The following is a 14,248-nucleotide window of genomic DNA, read 5'->3' as shown; positions in this document are numbered from 1 at the left end:
TTTTTGATTTAAAATAAAAAGAGTCCCTGAGCTTCTTCAGAAAGCCTTTAAAAGTCTCTGAGATTCTTCAGAAAGCACGAAAGAGTTGAGTTTTTTCAAAAGTTCTTCTTAGTTTAAAAAAAAAAGAGTCACTGAGTTTCTTCAAAAAGCCTGAACAAGTCTCTGAGATTCTTCAGAAAGCATGAAAGAGTTTGAGTTTTTTCAAAAGTTCTTCTTAGTTTAAAAAAAAAGAGTCCCTGAGCTTCTTCAGAAAGCCTTTAAAAGTCTCTGAGATTCTTCAGAAAGCCTGAAAGAGTTTGAGTTTTTTCAAAAATTCTTCTTAGTTTTCTTCATTAATGGTCTAACCTTTTAAATAGCCCAATTTTGGCAGCAGTTTTCGCTTACGGCCATACCACCTTGGTAGCACTAGCGAGCTGAACAGGAAGTCAGTAGATTCATTGCGGGAAAGTCCAGAAAGTTTGTTTGGAGAAATCCTTACTTTTATTTATTTATTTTTATTTTTTTTTCTGATTTGGGACTGGAATATAATTTAAGAAATTTATAAGATGGTGTGGGGTTTCTCCCCAAACAGCACGCTGCTGTTTGGGGTGATTCTGGTGGTGAAGTTACACGCGCAAGATGGAGGCAAACAAAGAAAAAGACAAGGGGCCTGTGAGGAGAATGGAAGATAGAAACAAAGAAACAGGTCGAAGTTATGAGAAGAAACTAACAGTGATGGTAGAGATTGTTGGAAATGAAAGAATTACGATGATGGAATTATTGCGGAAAGTAAAAGAAGAGTGTGGTGAAGTCATTGGTTGCAGATACAAAAATCCCAAGGAGTACGAATTGACCATGAAGGAGGAGAAAGGAAAGAAGAAGTTGCTTGATGGAATAAAAATCCGAAGTGGGAGCATACTGGCAAAGGAGATAAATAACTGTGAGACTGTGGTTTCTTTTTTGAACCTACCCACGTACATCACGGACGAGGAGATAATAAAGAAGTTAATAGACTGGGGAGTTACACCGGCGTCTACAGTTAAAAGGAGGATGTGGCCAGGGACTGGAATTGCTGATGGGACGAGGTTCTTGAAAGTCAAGTTTACGGAGAAGGTAAAATCGCTTCCGTACTGGACAAAATTTGAAACAGTGGGTGGAACAGAGCACTTTCGAGTATTGCACGACAGGCAAGTAAAGGTGTGTCGCCTGTGACTACAGCCAGGACACATTGTCAAAGAGTGTCCGAATTTCAAGTGCTACAAGTGCGGTGGACAAGGGCACTATGCACGGGAGTGTAACGAAGGGAACTGCACTGTGTGCTGGAAGAAGAACGACCTGTGTGTGTGTAACAGTGAAGAAGATGACAACGGAGAGGAGGCTGGAGACTCTATTGACCTGTATGGTGAAGTGGGAGAGACCCAAATATCAAGTGGTGAGGATGGAGGTGAGGAGTGGAGCGAGCTGGAAGGCATTCTGGAAGCAGGTGGATCTGGGAAAAGTAGCGGAGAGCAGAATAACGCAAGAGCTGGGATGGATAACGAAATGTCAACCAGCGGTGGTGGGAGAGACAGGAAGGATGAGAGCAAAAGCCAACGTGAAAGAGGACTGAGAAAAGAAGGAGTGTCGGTGGGAGTACAAGGAGGAACAGGAGAAGGAGAAGGGGAAGAAGAGATGATTGTACAGGAGGCTATCTTGGTCGACATAATGGACCAAAGGACAACAGGGACAAAAGAAACGGTCTCAAATGTGTTTAAGAGGAAAAAAGGGGAAGGTGGAGAAGGCAACGCCAAAAAGTAAGACGTTAATCTAATCAAGAGACATATTTATGTTTATGTTATTATTTACTATTATTTTCATAATGAATGAAGTATCAAGCATTGCATGCTTGAACTGTAATGGTTTGAGGGATATGGACAAGTTTAAACAAGTGATGAGTGTATTGAATGCACAAGTAGTATGTCTGCAAGAGACGCACTGGACAGATGATATAATGGGCGATATAAAGAGGGTTTGGGACAAAGAAATATATGTTAATCATGGCTTGCAAAACGCCCGTGGAGTAGCGGTGTTGATTAGAGAAGGGTGGATGTGCAATATAAAACAAATACAAAATGATGGTGAGGGGAGGGTATTAGGGAGTTATTTAACACTTCAAAATGATAAATATAGACTAGTTAACGTGTATGCTCCAAATGTGGAAATGGAAAGAAAAGAGCTTTTTATGATGTTGAAGCCTTTATGTATTGGGAATTGTATAATGGTGGGTGATTTTAATGTGAAATGTACTAGATTAGACATGGCTAAAAATATGGTGTTTAAAGAAGATACTTCTAGGAAATGTTTAAAAGGTTTAATGCAGAGTAAAGATATGGTAGATGCCTGGAGGGAGGAAAACCCTTTTAAGAGAGAATTTTCAAGGAGGCAAATGGTGATGGGTGAGCTAAAGCAAAGTAGAATAGATCTATGTCTGGTTAAAAGGGACATTTTACAAAATATAAAGAGTGTATGTTATAATTTTACAGTTATAAGTGACCATGCAGTAATGACAGTGAAATTAGGGGTAAACTCAAAAATAAAAGGTGGGGGTACGTGGTGTCTAAATTCTGCCTTATTAAGGGAAGATGCGTACAGAAGAAGAATAGAGAAATGTATTAAAGATGAAATGGAAAACTGCTTATACGAAGAAAATATATGTAAATGGTGGGGTATATTAAAAAAGGAAATAAAAAGAGTAAGTATTAGATACTCTAAACAGAGGAATCACATGAGAAAATGTAAACTAGACAATATGTATAGGTTATTGGAGGAAGAAGCCGGGAAAATTGAAAATAATCCTGAAAATAGAAAAGGAACATTATTGTCAGATAAAAGCAGAAATTGAGGTGTGTGAAAAAGAAAAATGTGAAGGTGCAAAAACAAGAAGTAGGGCACAATATGTTTTAGAAGGAGAGAGATGTACAAAATATTTTATGAATTTAGAGAAGAAAAAACAGGGGAGGAAGTTCATTACGGAGTTGGAAAATGGAGAGGGGGGAAAAGTTACGGATTATGTAGAAATAATAGAAAGGGTAGAAGAGTTTTATAGTAATTTATTTAAGAAAGGGAATGTAAAACAAGAGGATATAGATAAGGTATTAGATCATGTAAATGTAAGTCTCAAGGATGGGGATAGGGAGTTGTGTGAGGGAGACATAACTCTAGAAGAGCTAGAGGAGGCAATCAGACAGACAAAGCCAAATAAAAGCCCGGGAGCGGATGGTTTAACACATGAATTTTATCAAACTTTTATGAAAATTTTGGCACCGATATTGGTGAGAATGTATACGGAGATGGAGGACAAAAAAGAAGTGCCAAAATCTATGTGTACAGGGATGATAACGATTCTGTATAAAAATAAAGGGAGTCCACTCAAATTAGAAAATTATAGGCCTCTAAGTCTTTTAAACACAGAGTATAAAATTTTAACAAAGATTTTAGCAAATAGACTAAAGAAAGTAATAGGGACCATAATAGCACCAAATCAGGCCTATAGCATCCCAGGGAGAGATATAACCGACACAGTTTGCACAGTAAGGGATGTTGTGTGCAGGATGGGGGAGGATGGGGAAGGCGGAATAATTTTATGTGTAGATCTAAACAAGGCATTCGATAGAGTGGAACACGACTTTTTAGAACAAACAATGAGGAGATTTGGGTTCGGGAATAAAATGCTGGGATGGATAAGTCTGTTATACAGTAAAGCGCAAAGTTGTGTGAAAGTAAATGGAGTTTTAACAGACCCTTTTCCGCTCGAGAGATCAGTGAGACAAGGATGTCCGATGTCTGCATTGCTATACTCAATCTCGGTTGAACCATTAGCGATAATGGTACGAGCTGATAAAAAGATAAGGGGCATTAAAATTCCAAACAGTTGTGAGAGTGTGATACACCAGTATGCGGATGACACGACATTTACGATTAGGGATGTAGAGAGTATAAAAAAGATAATGGGGCACATAGAAATGTATGGGAAAGCGTCAGGAGCAAAAATAAATGTAGAAAAGTCTGAAATAATGAGCATAGGAGGGGTAGACTTGAGAGGGTGTGATATACCTTTTAAAACTACATTGGGTTTTGTTAATATTTTAGGTGTGCAGATTGGAGAAAATGCTAAGAATGCAAGGGATGCCACATGGACAGGGGTTTTAAATAAAATTAAACAGGTACTCCAATTTTGGAAATTAAGGGAAGTTATGTTAAGAGGGAAAGTCATGCTGGTGAACTCTTTGTTGCTTTCCAAATGTAACTATATTTTAGGTGCTGTTGATTTGCCAAAATGGGTAATGAACGAGGTGACTGAAATAACAAATAATTTTATGTGGGGAGGGAAGGGAGTGAAAATAGCAAGGAAAACATTAATCGCGAGCAAAAAAGAAGGAGGATTAGAATTGATTGATTTAGAAGTTAAAAAGAAGGCAATAAGGGTGAAAGTGGTGAAAAAGTATTTATGTGGGAAAGAGGAGTATGGATGGAAGGGTTATATGAAGGAGGTGTTGGACAAATGTAGTGGGTGTGGGGAAGAAGGGCTTTTTATGGAACTAAAAAAGCCAATGTATGACAAAGTGCCGCTGTTTTACCAGGAAGTGCTTAGTGCATGGGCAGACGTTTTGGGAAATATAAAATTTGAATGTGAGAATATAAATCAAGTTTTAAATCAGCCAATTTTTTTAAATCCAAGAATTAAAATGAAAGAGAAAATGTTTTATGACAAGTTGTATATAAAAGCAGGAGTGAGACAAGTAAAAGATCTAGCATACGAGTACATAAGAGGGTTTTTACCTAATAGAGCTATATATGATTGTGTTGTGGGATGGAATGATGATATTGAAATGTCAAAAGTGGACTCGATGTGTGAAAACATCAAAATGAGCTTGCCCAGAGCCTGGACAAAGAGAATTGAAAACGAAACTGTTAAACCTGGGGAGTGGGGATTGCCAGTTTTGTATTTTGAAGGAGGTGATGGGGAAAAATTACTGGGAGGGGTGTCCACTAATATGATGTATAAGTTCATGTTGAAAAAGGAGATAAAAGTACCAGCATCAGAAATTGTGAGGCAGAAAGTGTTCCCTGGTTTAAATGTCAAAGAAATTTGGAAAAATCTGTGTGTGAAATACAATGGACTTGAGTGTGAAAACTTGGACTTTAAGTTAAGACACAACAGAATTTACACGAAAGTGGTACTTCACCAGATAAATAGGAACATAAATAGGGATTGTGATGTGTGTAAATCTGCTTCAGAGACACTGATGCATATCTTTTTAGAGTGCAGGGAACTTGAGGACTTCCATGGAAAGTTAAAAGAAATATTAAAGGAGAACTGGGGGAAAAATGTTGGGCAAGATGAGTGGAAAACACTGTTTTTATTTGGGGATTCTGTGGGTAATAAAGATAAGAAAGTGAATCTTTGTAACTATATATTGAGTCATGCAAGATACGCAGTATGGGCAAGGAGGAACTTAGCTTTTTATGAAGGGAAAAGTGTGGAAATATGTACAATGTTCAAACAGGTGCTGAGGAAAAATGCTTACCTCATGTGGAATTATTTGGAGAAGGATGTTTTTGAAGAATATTTTTTAACGGATTGTGACCATAAATGTGGATGATGGAAATAAAATTAATATCAACTTCTGAGCAATTACCAATGTATTTAATGTAACGTGCTAATTGTTGTAATAATGTATTTTGATTGTGAAATGTAAAATTATTTTGATATTTTTGATAATAAAAAAATAAATAAAAAAAAGGTCACGCCCGATCTCGTCTGATCTCGGAAGCTAAGCAGGGTCGGGCCTGGTTAGTACTTGGATGGGAGACCGCCTGGGAATACCAGGTGCTGTAAGCTTTTTTGATTTAAAAAAAAAAAGAGTCCCTGAGCTTCTTCAGAAAGCCTTTAAAAGTCTCTGAGATTCTTCAGAGAGCATGAAAGAGTTTGAGTTTTTTCAAAAGTTCTTCTTAGTTTAAAAAAAAGACTCACTGAGCTTCTTCAGAAAGCCTTTAAAAGTCTCTGAGTTTCTTCAGAGAGCATGAAAGAGTTTGAGTTTTTTCAAAAGTTCTTCTTAGTTTTCTTCATTAATGGTCTAACCTTTTATATAGCCCAATTTTGGCAGCAGTTTTCGCTTACGGCCATACAACCTTGGTCACGCCCGATCTCGTCTGATCTCGGAAGCTAAGCAGGGTCAGGCCTGGTTAGTACTTGGATGGGAGACAGCCTGGGAATAACAGGTGCTGTAAGCTTTTTTGATAATAAAAAAAAAAAAAGAGGCCCTGAGCTTCTTCAGAAAGCCTTTAAAAGTCTCTGAGATTCTTCAGAGAGCATGAAAGAGTTTGAGTTTTTTCAAAAGTTCTTCTTAGTTTTCTTCATTAATTGTCTAACCTTTTATATAGCCCAATTTTGGCAGCAGTTTTCGCTTACGGCCATACCACCTTGGTCACCCATAGTGGTACAGTCCAGAGTGTGAGGCGGCAAAGAAAAAGCTAAGCAGTGTTTGTTTAAAAATTATTATTTTCTGGTTATTTTATTTATTTGATTTTTAGTTTTGTAGTTTAAAAATTGTTTTGGAAAGTCAGGTTTAATCCTGATAACTGCCCCCAACAGCTTAAGCTGTTTGGGGGACCTTTTGGTTTTGATTGTCCCATGCTGGAGAAGAACCTTATGGCTGCAAACAAAGAAAAAGAGCAAACAATGATGAGTAAAAGTACCAGCAGGAAGATAGAAGAGAGAGAGAAAATGAAAGGAGAAGACAAAGAGATCCAAAAACAGCAAGAGGCAAGTAAAGCTACAACAGAAGCGCGGAAAGAAAGAGAAGAAAACAACAGAGAAATGCACAGGGATTTGAGAGAGAAATACAGCAAGGAGCTAACTGTGGAGGTGGAGGTTGAAGGAACGGAGAAAATCTCTATGATGGATCTATTGAAGGGAGTAAAGAAGGAGTGTGGAGAGGTGATCGGTTGCAGAGTGAGAGGTGAAAAGATCTATGAATTCACAATGAAGAACAATGAAGCGAAAGAGAAACTAATGGATGGAGTGAGGATACAAGGAGTAATGGTGCATGCCAGGGATATCATCAATAATGATATGGTGGTTTCCTTCATCAACTGGCCGGTGTATTTGGAGGATGAGAAGATACTCTCCAAACTGGAAGAGTGGGGAGTAAAACCAATTTCATCAATTAAACGTCGGGTATGGCCTCGAACGGATACTGTGGATGGAACAAGGTTCCTAAAAGTTCGCTTTACAGAGCAGGTATGTTCGCTTCCATACTCTACAAAATTTGAGACTCTGAGGGGCACAGAATATTTTCGAGTCATTCATGATAGGGAAGTGCGCGTTTGCAGACTTTGTATCAAGCCAGGGCACATATTCAGAGAGTGCCCTGAATTTAAGTGCTTTAAATGTGGCAAGAGTGGACACTATGCCAGAGATTGTGAAGAACAGATGAGAATAGAGAGAGAGCGGATGGATGGACAAGAAGAAAGTGAAAGAAGAAACAATATTCTGACAGAGGAACAAGGTAAGAAGACAACTGATGATGTGGAAATGCAAGGGACGGACGGAGCTGTGGGATGTGAAGAAAGAAACGAAATGGAATGGCGAGATAGAGCTGGAAGTTCCAGTGAAGAGGATGATCGAGAGGAAGGGATGGAACAATCGGGAGAGAGCGAAGGCGAGGAGGAGGAGGAGGAGGTGGAAGAGAGGAAAAGAAAAAACATTGAAGGGGAAAGAAGCGAAGAAGAGGAAAAGAAAGGGACAGTACCACAATTCAGAGAAAGTAAGGCCGGAAAAAAGAGAGATGAAGAAAAAGAAGGACTGAAAGCAAAGATCAAAAGACTGAGTGCAAAGAGAAAGTCTGAGACGGATGGAGAACAGACTGAACAGACAAAAGAACCACGATCGGGTATGTGATATTTGTTTAAATGTTTTATCTCATTATATATGTTTTCTGGTTTGCTCTCATGGTCACTGTAACATCAATAAATGTAAACGGGTTAAGAGATAAAATGAAGATGAAAGAATTACTATTTACATTTAGGAGCGATATTATTTGTATACAAGAAACAAATTGGGAAGAGGATAAGGTAAGGGAGATGAGAGAAGAGTGGAGGGGGGACATATATTACAATAACGGAGCTAGGAATGCAAGAGGTGTGGCAATATTAATTAAAAAGGATAGGCTAGAAAATATAAAAGAAGTATACAAAGATAAGAGGGGAAGGATTTTGATTGTCGAATTTAGGTATAGAGATATAGACTTTAGATTAATAAATATATATGTTCCAAATATAGAATTAGACAGGAGGGAAACTATAGAAGAGTTAAAAGGGTTAGTTGTTGGAAAATGTATTATAGTGGGAGACTTCAATATAAAATGCAGTAGATTAGATGTTGGTAAGGGAGTAAAATTTAGATGGGAGAAGTCGAGGGGAATGTTGATGGAGGTAATAAGGGACAAGGGATTAATAGATGTGTGGAGATATGAAAATCCAGAAAAAAGAGAATTCACTAGGAAACAGTTAAGGGAAGGGATATTGAAAGATTTAGTGTTAGCAAAGGAAGAAATAATTAGGTATATAGACGGGATAAGGCATCAAGAAAATAGTTTAAGTGATCACGATGGTGTCAGGTTCAAAATCAAGATAGGGAATGAGGAGGTAGGAGGAGGGATGTGGATATTGAATGCGGGATATATAGAGGAGGGAGAATATGAAATGCAAATGAAGGATTTATTAAATAGGGAAAACGAGAAGATAGATGAGTATAAAAGGAATGGCGAAGCAGATGATAGAATAGGAGAGAGATGGGAGCTAATTAAGGACCAAATCAAATCAATAAGCATAAAATATAGCATGAAAAGAAGGAGGAAAAAGATAAAGGAAGAAAGGGTGTTGAAAGAAAAATTAAGAGAAGAGTTAGATAAAGCAGAAGATGAAGAAGGATATAGTATGGAAAAATATATAGAGATTAAAACAGCACTAGAGAAATATGAGAGAGAGAAATGTAGAGGAGCGATTTTAAGGAGCAAAGCAAAATATGCATTAGAAGGTGAAAAATGTACAGGGTATTTTTTGGGTCTTGAGAAAAGGAGACAAAGTAAAACATACATTAACGAAATAAATACAAAAGAGGGTAAGGCAACAAAAGATTATGTAGAGATTTTGGAGAGAGTGCAGGGATTTTATGAAGAGTTATATAAAAGAGGTGGAGTAGATGAGAAAAGTGTAGATGACGTGCTAGAGAGCGTAGAGAATGTTCTAAGTAAGGAAGATGGAGACTGGTGTGATAGGGGAATAGAAGAGGCAGAAGTGTTAGAGGCAATAGGGGGGTTAAGGAGCGGAAAAAGTCCGGGAAGTGATGGGATAGGTATAGAGTGGTATAAAGTATATAAGGAAGAGGTAGCACCAATATTAGTAGAAGTATTCAGAGGGATAGAAAGAACAGGGATAGTGCAAAATAGGATGGTAGAGGGAGTGGTAGCCTTAGTTTATAAGAAAGGGAATATGTTAGATATAGGGAATTACAGACCAATCAGTTTGCTAAATGTTGACTACAAGATATTAACTAAGGTTTTGGCTAACAGAGTGAAAAGAGTGATTGGAGATATAGTGCAACCAACACAGAGTTATAGCATACCAGGCAGGGATATAGCGGACACGATAGCGACAGTAAGAGATGTGATAGAGTATTTGAAACGAGATAGGAAAGGAGGAATAGTAATAGGGATAGATTGGAACAGAGCATTTGATAGGGTAGAACATGAATACCTATTCAGAGTATTAGAAAAGTTTGGATTTGGGGTAAAAATGGTGGGATGGGTGAGGAAACTATATGAGAGGGCAAAGAGCTGTGTAAAGATAAATGGAGTGTTAACAGATAAGTTTGAGGTGGGGAGGTCCGTGAGACAGGGATGTCCCCTGTCTGCATTACTGTATGCCATCTCAGTAGAGCCTCTAGCCACATTAATTAAGAGAGATGAAAGGATAGTTGGGATTGATTTGCCGTATGGAGGAAAATGTATTATAAATCAATATGCGGATGACACCACAATCACAGTGAGGGAAGGAAATAGTTTAAAAAGAGTTCTAGAGATAGTAGAGAAGTATGGGAAGGCATCAGGGGCAAAAATAAATAGGGAGAAATCAGAGTTAATGTACATAGGAGAGGTTGGGAGAGTAGAGGTAGGGGTAAAAGTAGAGGAAAAATATATGAAAGTATTGGGAGTATATTTAGGGGTAGAAAGCAAAGAGGCAAGAGATGTAACTTGGACCGGGGTGATTAACAAAATAAGAACAGTATGCGCAGCATGGAAAGGGAGGAAATTAAAATTAAATGGGAAAGTAATTGTAGTAAATGATCTGTTGTTATCAGTATGTGTATATGTAATGAGTGTAATTGAAATGCCAGGGTGGGTGATGAATGAGTTGAATAAAATTGTGTGTGATTTTATATGGGAGGGAAAAGGGGTGAAAATAGCACAGAAAACATTGGTGGGAAAGAGATGGGAAGGAGGATTAAACTTGATGGACCTAGAAATAAAAAGAAATGCAATCAGAATAAAAACGGTGATAAAATATATGACAGGTAGATGAGATTACGGGTGGAAGGAATTCTTAAGAAAATATATTGATGATGTAGGAGGAATAGGAGAAAATGGTTGGTACATGGGCTTTAAGCAATCTATGACAGGAGGAATACCAGAAATATATAGGGAGGTATTAGAGGCATGGAGGCAGTTTCTACCTAAGATAGAGTATGAGTGTGAAGATAAACATATGATTAAAAATCTACCCCTGTTTCTAAATGAAAAGTTTAAACATAAAAATAAAACGTTATATGAACCTAGATTTATAGAAGGAGGCATAAAACAGGTAAAAGACATTATATATGAAGTCATTCCAGGATTCCTCAGAAGCAACTGCATTTATGACTCTGTGTGTGATTTGGAAGGAATGGAGAACAGAGAGAAAGTGAACAAAATATATGAAAAGATTAAATCAAGTATACCCACACAATGGACAAATATGATTGAAAATGAATGTATATCCAAAAGAGAACAATGTATGCCAGAGATGTATATACAGGTCCTTCTCAAAAAATTAGCATATTGTGATAAAGTTCATTATTTTCCATAATGTAATGATAAAAATTAAACTTTCATATATTTTAGATTCATTGCACACCAACTGAAATATTTCAGGTCTTTTATTGTTTTAATACTGATGATTTTGGCATACAGCTCATGAAAACCCAAAATTCTTGTCTCAAAAAATTAGCATATTTCATCCGACCAATAAAAGAAGTGTTTTTAATACAAAAAAAAAAAGTCAACCTTCAAATAATTATGTTCAGTTATGCACTCAATAGTCAATACTTGGTCGGGAATCCTTTTGCAGAAATGACTGCTTCAATGTGGCGTGGCATGGAGGCAATCAGCCTGTGGCACTGCTGAGGTGTTATGGAGGCCCAGGATGCTTCGATAGCGGCCTTAAGCTCATCCAGAGTGTTGGGTCTTGCGTCTCTCAACTTTCTCATCACATTATCCCACAGATTCTCTATTGGGTTCAGGTCAGGAGAGTTGGCAGGCCAATTGAGCACAGTAATACCATGGTCAGTAAACCATTTACCAGTGGTTTTGGCACTGTGAGCAGGTGGCAGGTCGTGCTGAAAAATGAAATCTTCATCTCCATAAAGCTTTTCAGCAGATGGAAGCATGAAGTGCTCCAAAATCTCCTGATAGCTAGCTGCATTGACCCTGCCCTTGATAAAACACAGTGGACCAACACCAGCAGCTGACATGGCACCCCAGACCATCACTGACTGTGGGTACTTGGCACTGGACTTCAGGCATTTTGGCATTTCCTTCTCCCCAGTCTTCCTCCAGACTCTGGCACCTTGATTTCCGAATGACATGCAAAACTGAGCAACAGTCCAGTGCTGCTTCTCTGTAGCCCAGGTCAGGCGCTTCTGCCGCTGTTTCTGGTTCAAAAGTGGCTTGACCTGGGGAATGCGCCACCTGTAGCCCATTTCCTGCACACGCCTTTGCACGGTGGCTCTGGATGTTTCTACTCCAGACTCAGTCCATTGCTTCCGCAGGTCCTCCAAGGTCTAGAATCGGTCCTTCTCCACAATCTTCCTCAGGGTCCGGTCACCTCTTCTCGTTGTGCAGCGTTTTTTGCCACACTTTTTCCTTCCCACAGACTTCCCACTGAGGTGCCTTGATACAGCACTCTGGGAACAGCCTATTTGTTCAGAAATTTCTTTCTGTCTTACCCTCTTGCTTGAGGGTGTCAATGATGGCCTTCTGGACAGCAGTCAGGTCGGCAGTCTTACCCATGATTGCGGTTTTGAGTAATGAAACAGGCTGGGAGTTTTTAAAAGCCTCAAGAATCTTTTGTAGGTGTTTAGAGTTAATTAGTTGATTCAGATGATTAGGTTAATAGCTTGTTTAGAGACCCTTTTCATGATATGCTAATTTTTTGAGACAGGAATTTTGGGTTTTCATGAGCTGTATGCCAAAATCATCAGTATTAAAACAATAAAAGACCTGAAATATTTCAGTTGGTGTGCAATGAATCTTAAATATATGAAAGTTTAATTTTTATCATTACATTATGGAAAATAATGAACTTTATCACAATATGCTAATTTTTTGAGAAGGACCTGTAGATGATGATGAAAAGAAATATCAAATCAAAACCTTGAGTGTTAAAAATGTATATAGGAGGCTAATTGCTGATGTCAGAAAAGAGCCAACAGCAGAGAAAGTGTGGAAATGGGGATATTTGATAATTTGGAAGTGGAAAAAATATGGTCGAATCTAAATGTAAAATATAACAGTATAAAGTGTGAAAATAATGATTTTTTGATAAGACATAACAGAATCTACACAAATGTGGTGTTAAATAAAATTAACAATGAGGTAAATGTGATGTGTGACGTGTGTAATAATGGCCATGAGAGTTTTTTACATTATTTTTTGAGATGTGAGGCGTTGGTTGATTTTTTTGACTATCTGAGAAAATTGTTATTAGAAAACTGGGGTGTGGAAGTCGAATCAGAAGAGGAATGGGATAAAATGTTTTTGTTTGGGATCTTAGAGAAAAAGAAAATGGACAATTGCCTAATCAATTTTGTTTTAAGTCATGCCAGACTGGCAGTAGTTCTGAGAAGAAACTACGCACATTTTGATGGGAGGAAGGTTAAAATTAAAGATTTATTTAAATCAATAACAAAAAGAGATGTTGAGTTGATTTGTAAATATGGTGAGAAAGAGGTGAAAGAGTTTTTTGTAAATACAAGCAAGCTAATATATCAAGAGCCAGGGGAAGACATATGTTTCAACTGGTAAAAATGAAAAGTATTTGGTTGAGATTTGTTGTTGCAAACTGTGTACATAGCAACATAATAGTGTGAATTTTTATTTTTTCCTTTCCATTTTTTTTGTTCATGGGATATATAAAAGAAATGAGATGTGTGTATATAAATCTGATGAAATAATGTAATTGAGAAATATGTGAATTGTAAGGAAAAAAAAAAAGATTAAAAAAAAAAAAGGTCACGCCCGATCTCGCCTGATCTCGGAAGCTAAGCAGGGTCGGGCCTGGTTAGTACTTGGATGGGAGACCGCCTGGGAATACCAGGTGCTGTAAGCTTTTTTGACAAAAAAAAAAAAAAAAAAAGAGTCCCTGAGCTTCTTCAGAAAGCCTTTAAAAGTCTCTGAGATTCTTCAGAGAGCATGAAAGAGTTTGAGTTTTTTCAAAAGTTCTTCTTAGTTTTCTTCATTAATGGTCTAACCTTTTAAATAGCCGAATTTTGGCAGCAGTTTTCGCTTACGGCCATACCACCTTGGTCACGCCCGATCTCGTCTGATCTCGGAAGCTAAGCAGGGTCGGGCCTGGTTAGTACTTGGATGGGAGACCGCCTGGGAATACCAGGTGCTGTAAGCTTTTTTGATTAAAAAAAAAAAAAGAGTCCCTAAGCTTCTTCAGAAAGCCTTTTAAAGTCTCTGAGATTCTTCAGAGAGCATGAAAGAGTTTGAGTTTTTTCAAAAGTTCTTCTTAGTTTTCTTCATTAATGGTCTAACCTTTTAAATAGCCCAATTTTGGCAGCAGTTTTCGCTTACGGCCATACCACCTTGGTCGCGCCCGATCTCGTCTGATCTCGGAAGCTAAGCAGGGTCGGGCCTGGTTAGTACTTGGATGGGAGACCGCCTGGGAATACCAGGTGCTGTAAGCT

The 14,248-nt window shown here is 38.0% G+C and overlaps 3 non-coding genes across 3 annotated transcripts; all 3 read left to right on the top strand.

The window, feature by feature from the left end:
• Positions 1–6,133: 6,133 nt before the first annotated feature.
• Positions 6,134–6,252, top strand: LOC143734792 (5S ribosomal RNA). The gene has a single exon (XR_013202684.1). It is a non-coding gene; the product is annotated as a 5S ribosomal RNA (ribosomal RNA).
• A 7,588-nt stretch (positions 6,253–13,840) lies between these two features.
• LOC143735007 (5S ribosomal RNA) lies at positions 13,841–13,959 on the top strand. Its single transcript, XR_013202880.1, has one exon. It is a non-coding gene; the product is annotated as a 5S ribosomal RNA (ribosomal RNA).
• A 170-nt stretch (positions 13,960–14,129) lies between these two features.
• Positions 14,130–14,248, top strand: LOC143733829 (5S ribosomal RNA). The gene has a single exon (XR_013201744.1). It is a non-coding gene; the product is annotated as a 5S ribosomal RNA (ribosomal RNA).

Source organism: Siphateles boraxobius, unplaced genomic scaffold (genome assembly GCF_051911475.1).
Source record: "Siphateles boraxobius isolate OS27281-9 unplaced genomic scaffold, OSU_SipBor_1 99, whole genome shotgun sequence".
Classification (NCBI taxonomy): Eukaryota; Metazoa; Chordata; class Actinopteri; order Cypriniformes; family Leuciscidae; genus Siphateles; species Siphateles boraxobius.
Note: the sequence above shows the minus strand (reverse complement) of the source record. Positions and strands in the feature narration are given on the sequence as shown.